Below are 7688 nucleotides of genomic sequence, written 5' to 3'. Positions count from 1 at the left end.
TGAACAGTATTTCAGGCAAAGAGAACCATATGCACAATAACAAAATAAATAACAGAATGATTTTTCTAGGCTATGGCTTGTAATATCAACACTGTTAGCTCCTGGAGAGGAAAGAGGTGTATCATAACATGGCTAAAAAGGGAGGTGTTATCGAAGGAACCAGCAGATCTGCATTCTATTCCCATCCCTGTCATTAACTAACTACATGACTGAATAAATGCTTAGCTTGTACCACCTGTAGTTTTCTCACTTGTAAAATAGCTTTGGAAGAGTATATTATTTTAAGTGTAGCAGGATGAGCTGCAGACAAAACTCCTCAGACACCAAGTTAAAGAAGGAAGGGGTTTATTTGGCCGGGGGCATCAGCAAGACTCCTGTCTCAACAGCTGAGTCCCACAAGCGAGCAATTCCTGTCCCTTTTAAGGGCTCACAACTCTAAGGGGGTGCATGTGAGAGGGTCGTGATCAATTGAGCAAGCAGGGGGTACGTGACTGGGGGCTGCATACACTGATAATTAGATCGGAACAAAACAGGATAGGGATTTTTCACAGTGCTTTTCTATACAATGTCTGTAATCTATAGATAACATAACCGATTAGGTCAGGGGTCAGTCTTTAACTACCAGGCCTAGGGTGTGGCACCAGGCTGTCTGCATGTGGATTTCATTTCTGCCTTTTACTTTTTACTTTTTCTTTCTTTGGAGGCAGAAATTGGTCATAAGACAATATGAGGGGTGGTCTCTTCCCTTATAAAAAAAAACTAAAGAAAGATCAATAATATATGACTGCATTTTTCCCTTCTTTTTCTAAATGCAAAATTGATATATGCATCCTAGCTTTAAGATGGCCAACCACATGCATACTGATCATCTCTTCCTTTCTCAAGAAGACTGCGGCACTGACAAAAAAATTAATGAATGTTCAAAAACAGGACAGAGATGTCCCTTGGATCAGAAGCTGTGACTAAATAAGAAACCAGAGCAGTGAGCTGTGGCTCTCTCCACCTCAAAGCTGCTGTTGTTGGTCATGTATTGCCCTAACTGAGGGCCTTCTAGATCTCTATTACCTAGCTAAAGAGATAAAAAGATAGAAAGATTGAAACAGAAAGAAAAGCTAAGAGATATGGAGGTTACAGGAATTTTACAATCAATCTAATGCAGGCATTTAAAAAATGTCTTTGTTCCAGGAATCTCTGTAGCAGTTTAGTGAAGACTATGGATACCTTCTCAGAATAATACCTTTAAATGCATAAAATAAAATACAGAGGAGAACAAGATGGCTGACTAGAAGCAGACAAGTGGAACAGCTCCCTTGACCACCACGGACACTTGAGGTAGCAGGGAGAGCTACTTAGAGAAGTGGTGGGGCAGCAAACCAGCTGACGTGGAGCCCAGAGGGTTTGGTGCCAGAGTATTTGTAGTGGAGCACAGCCAGGGACGGCCATCCCTCTAGGCTTGACTTGCTCCTTTAAGAGACTTTAGCCCTAGAAAAGCTGTCAGACCTAATCTCTGCAGGGCAGTCTTGCACATCAGATGGGGCTGGTCCAACCTGAGCACTTCTTGGTTTGCTGGCCTTTTCCGGGGCCCCAGCATGGCCATGCCTGCTTACAGGGCAGTCTCAGATGTCCTGGGGGCCCACACCATGGCTTCTGCACCAGCAGACAGTGCCTGACCTGTGGAGAGCTCCAGTGATATGGCCCCTATGGCTACACACCAGCCTGCATGTTCCCTCCCTATACTGCAACCTCCCCCAAGCCCACCGCAACTTCCCACATTGCTTTTCTGGCCCACATCTACACAGGTGGGTTTTACTTGCCTTGCCTTGCCAGCATGTGGGAGTGCAGTCTGCCCTCCTTCTCCTCCCTGGCCACTGCTTGCTGCTCCCACCATTGGAGAGAGACCCTTGGCAGGTACAGAGCCAGAAAGCCCTGCCAGCGCCCTGCTCTTGCCCTAATACCGCACAAAGAAAACACTGTGCAGGGGATCCTCAATGAAAGAAAGCTAAAAATCATGATAAAACAATGCAGCAGTTGACAGACAAAATAGCCATTATAGAGATGAATGTAACCTACCTGATAGAGCTGAAAAACACACTACAAGCTGCCACACTTTGGCTCCCACAGCACAGTGAACTCCAATCCTTGAGGATCCAGAGAGCAAAGTTGGGTCCCAATACAAGTCCCCCAGAGTTTGAGCACACAGTCCAGAAGTTGGGAGCTGAGTATTGGCCCCCTAAAATCTCCCAGAAATGAAGCCAGCCAGCTGAATGTACCTTATGCTATAATCAAACCCTCAAGGTCATCAAATAGGATAAAAGAAAAAAAAAACACCCATCCGAAGGTCAGCAGTCTCAAAGGTTGAAAGTAGATAAGCCCACAGCGATGAGTAAGAATCAGCACAATAATGCTGTAAACTCAAAAAGCCAGAGTGCCTTCTTTCCTCCAAATGACCACATCACCCTTCCAGCAAGGTTTTGGAACTGGAGTGAGGCTGAGATGGCCGAAATGAAAGAAGTAGAATTCAGAATATGGATAGGAACAAAGTTCATTGAGCTACAGAAGTATGTTGAAACCCAATGTAAGAAAACTAAAAATCATGATAAAACAATGCAGGAGATGACAGACAAAATAGCCAGTATAGAGATGAATGTAACCTACCTGATAGAGCTGAAAAACACACTACAAGAATTTCATGGCTGGGCATGGTGGCTTATGCCTGTAATCCCAGCACTTTGGGAGGTTGAGGCAGGCAGATCACGAGGTCGGGAGATCAAGACCAGCCTGGCTAATATGGTGAAATCCCGTCTCAACTAAAAATACAAAAAAATTAGCCAGGCATGGTGGTGGGCACCTGTAGTCCCAGCTACTCAGGAGGCTGAGGCAGGGCTTGCAGTGAGCCGAGATCTTGCCACTGCACTCCAGCCTGGGTGACAGAGGGAGACTCCATCTCAAAAACAACAAACAATCAGAAAACAAAGAATTTCATAATGCAATCACAAGTGTTTTTTTCTGTTTTGAGATGAAGTCTCGCACCGTCACCCAGGCTGGAGTGCAGTGGCACAATCTTGGTTCACTGAAACCTCCACTTCCCAGGTTCAAGTAATTCTCCTGCCTCAGCCTCCTGGAGAGCTGGGATTACAGGTGCCCACCACCAATCCTGGCTAATTTTCGTATTTTTAGTAGAGACAGGGGTTTCACCATGTTGGTCAGGCTGGTCTCGAACTCTTGACCTTGTGATCCACCCGCTTCAGCTTCCCAAAGGACTTGGATTACAGGCATGAGCCGCTGCACCTGGCCAACATTCTTAAAAAAAAAAGAAATTCCAATCCAGAATTTTGTATCTGGCCAAAGTAAGCTTCATAAGCAAGGGAGAAATAAGATCCTTTTCAGACAAGCAGATACCGAAGGAATTCATTACCACCAGACCTGCCTTACAAGAGCTTCTGAAGGAAGCACTAAATATGGGAAGGAAAGAGTTACCAGTCACTACCAAAACACACTGAAATACACAAACCAGTGACACCATAAAGCAACCACATAAACAAGTCTGCAAAGTAACCAGCCAACATCATGATGACATGATCAATCCACACATAGCAATACTAACCTTAAATGTAAATGGGCTAAATGCATCAACTAAAAGATACAGAGTGGTAAGTTGGATAAAGAACCAAGATCCATTGGTATGCTGTCTTCAAGAAACCCTTCTCACATGCAGTGACACACCTAGGCTTAAAATGAAAGGGTGGAGAAAAACCTACCAAGCAAATGGAAAACAGAAAAAAGTAGGGGTTGCAGTCCTAGATTCTGACAAACAGATTTTAACCCAAGAAAGTTAACAAAAGACAAGGGCACTACATAATGGTAAAGAGTTCAATTTAACAAGAAAATCTAACTATCTAAATATATATGCACCTAACACAGGATCACCCAGATTAATAAAGCGAGTTCTTAGAGATCTTCAAAGAGACTTAGACTCCCACACAATAATAGTGGGAAATGTTAACACCCCACTGACAAGATTAGATCACCAAGACAGAAAATTAATAAAGATATTCAGGACCTTACCTGAGCACTGGATCAAATGAACCTGATAGATATCTACATAACTCTCTACCCCAAAACAATAGAATATGCATTATTCTCATTGTCACATGGCACATACTCAAAAATCGATTATATAATTTGAAATAAAACACTCCTCAGCAAATGCTAAAGAACTGAAATCATAATAAACAATCTTTTGGACCACAGAACGAACAATTAGAAATCAAGACTAAGAAATTCACACAGCATTTTGTGAAGAGATGAAGACTGAGTTGTGGCCTATTGCTGCCAACCTCAAGCAGCAGTTGGCTGTCTCTACATAGAATCCAGGAGTAGGAGACTCAGAATTGAACCTTTTCTCCCTCCCCATCCTGTTTTCAGCTTTGTGAGAAATCTTATTATCAAACACAATGGCCAGCAATGTTACGAACAAGACATTTCCCTGCTCCATGAACTCCTGTGTGTTCTTTGGGAATCTCAACACTCTTGCGGTCAAGAAGTCTGATGTAGAGGCAGTCTTTTCAAAGTATGGCAAAATTGTGGGTTCCTCGGTTCATAAGAACTTTGCCTTTGTTCAGTATGTTAATGAGAGATATGCCCAGGCTGCTGTAGCAGGAGAGAATGGCAGAATGATTGCTGGCCAGGTTTTAGATATTATCCTGGCTGCAGAACCAAAAGTGAACCTAGGAAAGCAGGTGTGAAATGATCTGTAGCAGAGATATATGGCACCTCTTTTGATTTGGACTATGACTTTCAGTGGGATTATTATGACAGGACGTACAGTTACCCAGCACGTGCTCCTCCTTTTTCTCCTATTGCTCGGGCTGTAGTACCATCGAAACACCACTGTGTATCAGGAACACCTCAAGAAGGGGCAAAAGTGGCTGGGTGCGGTGGCTCACACCTGTAATCCCACCACTTTGGGAGGCCAAAGTGGGTGGATCATGAGGTCAGGAGCTCGAGACCATCCTGACCAACATGGTGAAACCCCCATCTCTACTAAAAATACAAAAGTTAGCTAGGTGTGGTGGCACATGCCTGTAATCCCAGCTACTCAGGAGGCTGAGGCAGGAGAATCACTTGAACCCAGGAGGCAGAGGTTGCAGTGAGCCGAGATCACACCACTGCACACTCCAGCCTGAGCAACAGAGTGAGACTGTCTCAAAAAAAAAAAAAAAAAAAAAAAAAAAAAGAAAAAGAAAAAAAAGAAAAGAAAAGAAAAGAAAGAAGGGCCAAAAGTAGCTTCAATTCTAAGAGTGAATAGTGGGGATCTTCCAAGTCTGGAAAGTTGAAAGGAGATGGTCTTCAGGCCATAAAGAAGGAATTGAAACAGATAAAACAAAAGGTGGATTATCTCCTGGAAAAAATTGAAAAGGAACAGAGCAAACAAGCAGTAGAGATGAGGAATAAGGCAGAAGAGGAGCAGAGCATCAGTTCCACAAAGAGAGATGAGACTAATGTGAAGATGGTTTCTGAGGGGGGTGCAGATGACTCTCCTGAAAGGGGAACCTACTAGATGATGATGATATTGAAGATGGGGGATGACCAGCTGGAGTTGATCAAGGATGATGAGAAAGAGGCTGAGGAAGGAGAGGATGACAGAGACAGCACCAATGGTGAGGATGATTCTTTTTTTTTTTTGAGACGGAGTCTTGCTCTGTTGTCCAGGCTGGAGTGCAATGGCGTGATCTCAGCTCACTGCAAGCTCCGCCTCCCAGTTTCACACCATTCTCCTGCCTCAGCCTCCCAAGTAGCTGGGACTACAGGCACCTGCCACCAAGCCCGGCTAATTTTTCGTATTTTTAGTAGAGACGGGGTTTCACAGTGTTAACCAGGATGGTCTCGATCTCCTGACCTTGTGATCCGCCCGCCTTGGCCTCCCAAAGTGCTGGGATTGCAGGCGTGAGCCACCGCGCCTGGCGAGGATGATTCTTAAGCACATGGTGAGGTCTGGAAATCTTATCCCATTATTTATTTACCTAGGTGCTTCTCTAAGATCAAAATTTTCACCAGATCCTCTCCCCTAGTATCTTCAGCACATGCTCACTGTTCTCCAAATCCTTGTCCTTGTTCTGTTCATTAATTCTTACTGCCCTGCTCCTAGTCCCATTTTCACTTCCTATGATGCTTCTGGTAGTTTTATTAAGTCTTACCCTGTAATTTTTGCTTTTAATTTTGATATCTGTTTGTGATTTAACAATAAAAAGGATGTATGAGTTTTATCAACTGTCTCCAAAATAATCTCTTGTTATGCAGGGAGTACAGTTCTTTTTATTTATACATAAGTTCAGTAAATGCTTCCCTAACTGTAAAAGCAATCTCAGGAGTTGAGTAGCTCCTGAAAGAAGCTTTGACTTAGAAGTATGTGTGTTACACCCCCACATAAGTGTGCTGTGTAGGGCAGTTCAACACAAATGTAACAATGTATTTCTGTGAATGAGAACTGGCATGTCAAATGCATCCTCCAGAAATATAGTGTTATTGTCTTATGATTTGTTTTCTAAAGTTGATACTGTAGATTACTTTTGTGAACAACCTGATGTTTGGGACCTTTTTTCCTCAACATAAACTAATCCTTATTAAACCAGGAATTTTAGGAAAAAAAATTCACTCAAAACCATAAAATTACATGGAAATTGAATAACCTGCTCCTCAATGACTTTTGGGTAAATAATGAAATTAAAGCAGAAGTCAGGAAGTTCTTTCAAACTAATGAGAACAAAGATACAACATACCAGAATCTCTGGGACACACAGCTAAAGCAGTGTTAAGAGGGAAATTTATAGCACTATATGCCCACATCAAAAAGACAGATCTCAAGTTAACAACCTAATATAACAACTAAAAGAACTAGAGCACTAAGAGCAAACAAATCCCAAAGTCAGCAGAAGACAAAAAGTAACCAAAATTAGAGCTGAACTGAAGGAGGTTGAGACACAAAAAACCATTCAAAAAGTCAGTGAATTCAGGAGCTGGTTTTTTGAAAAAATGAAATGAAATGAAATGAAATAGATAGATTGCTAGCTAGACTAATCAAGAAGAGAAGAGAGAAGATTCAAATAAACACAATCAGAAACAACAAAGGGGCTATTACCACTGACCTCACTGAAATACAAACAACCATCAGAGAATATTGTGAACACCTCTGAGGGGAAATTTACTGGGAATCTATAATTCTTTTTTCTTTTTTTTTTGAGACAAAGTTTCACTCTTGTTGCTCAGGCTGGAGTGCAGTGGAGTGGTCTCGGCTCACTGCAACCTCCGCCTCCTGGGTTCAAGTGATTCTCCTGCCTCAGCCTCCCAAGTAGCTGGGATTACAGGCGAGCACCTCTATGACCAGCTAATTTTTTGTACTTTTAGTAGAGATGGGGTTTTGCCATTTTGGCCAGGCTGATCTTGAACTCCTGACTTCAGTTGATCCACCCGCCTTGGCCTCCCAAAGTGCTGGGATTACAGGTGTGAGCCACTGTGCCCAGCCTATAATTCTTTGGATAACAAAATTGTCATTAGTTTGCAGTAGAATGAAGGCAAAATAATGATACATTCAGAAAATTTAATACTCATTACCTAAAAATAAACTCTAACAAAAGAAAAATTTCTTTAGAAGGAAGTATTGGCATGTAAGAATAATGCATACTAGTTGG

General features: G+C 42.6%; 1 pseudogene; it reads left to right on the top strand.

Annotated features, from left to right (window-relative positions):
* The first annotated feature begins 4454 nt into the window (after positions 1 to 4454).
* LOC105509345 overlaps positions 4455 to 7688 on the top strand; it is a 6426-nt pseudogene continuing 3192 nt past the window's right edge.

Source organism: Colobus angolensis, unplaced genomic scaffold (genome assembly GCF_000951035.1).
Source record: "Colobus angolensis palliatus isolate OR3802 unplaced genomic scaffold, Cang.pa_1.0 Scaffold174, whole genome shotgun sequence".
In the NCBI taxonomy this organism is placed as follows: domain Eukaryota; kingdom Metazoa; phylum Chordata; class Mammalia; order Primates; family Cercopithecidae; genus Colobus; species Colobus angolensis.
This window is presented reverse-complemented; position numbering and strand designations above follow the sequence as displayed.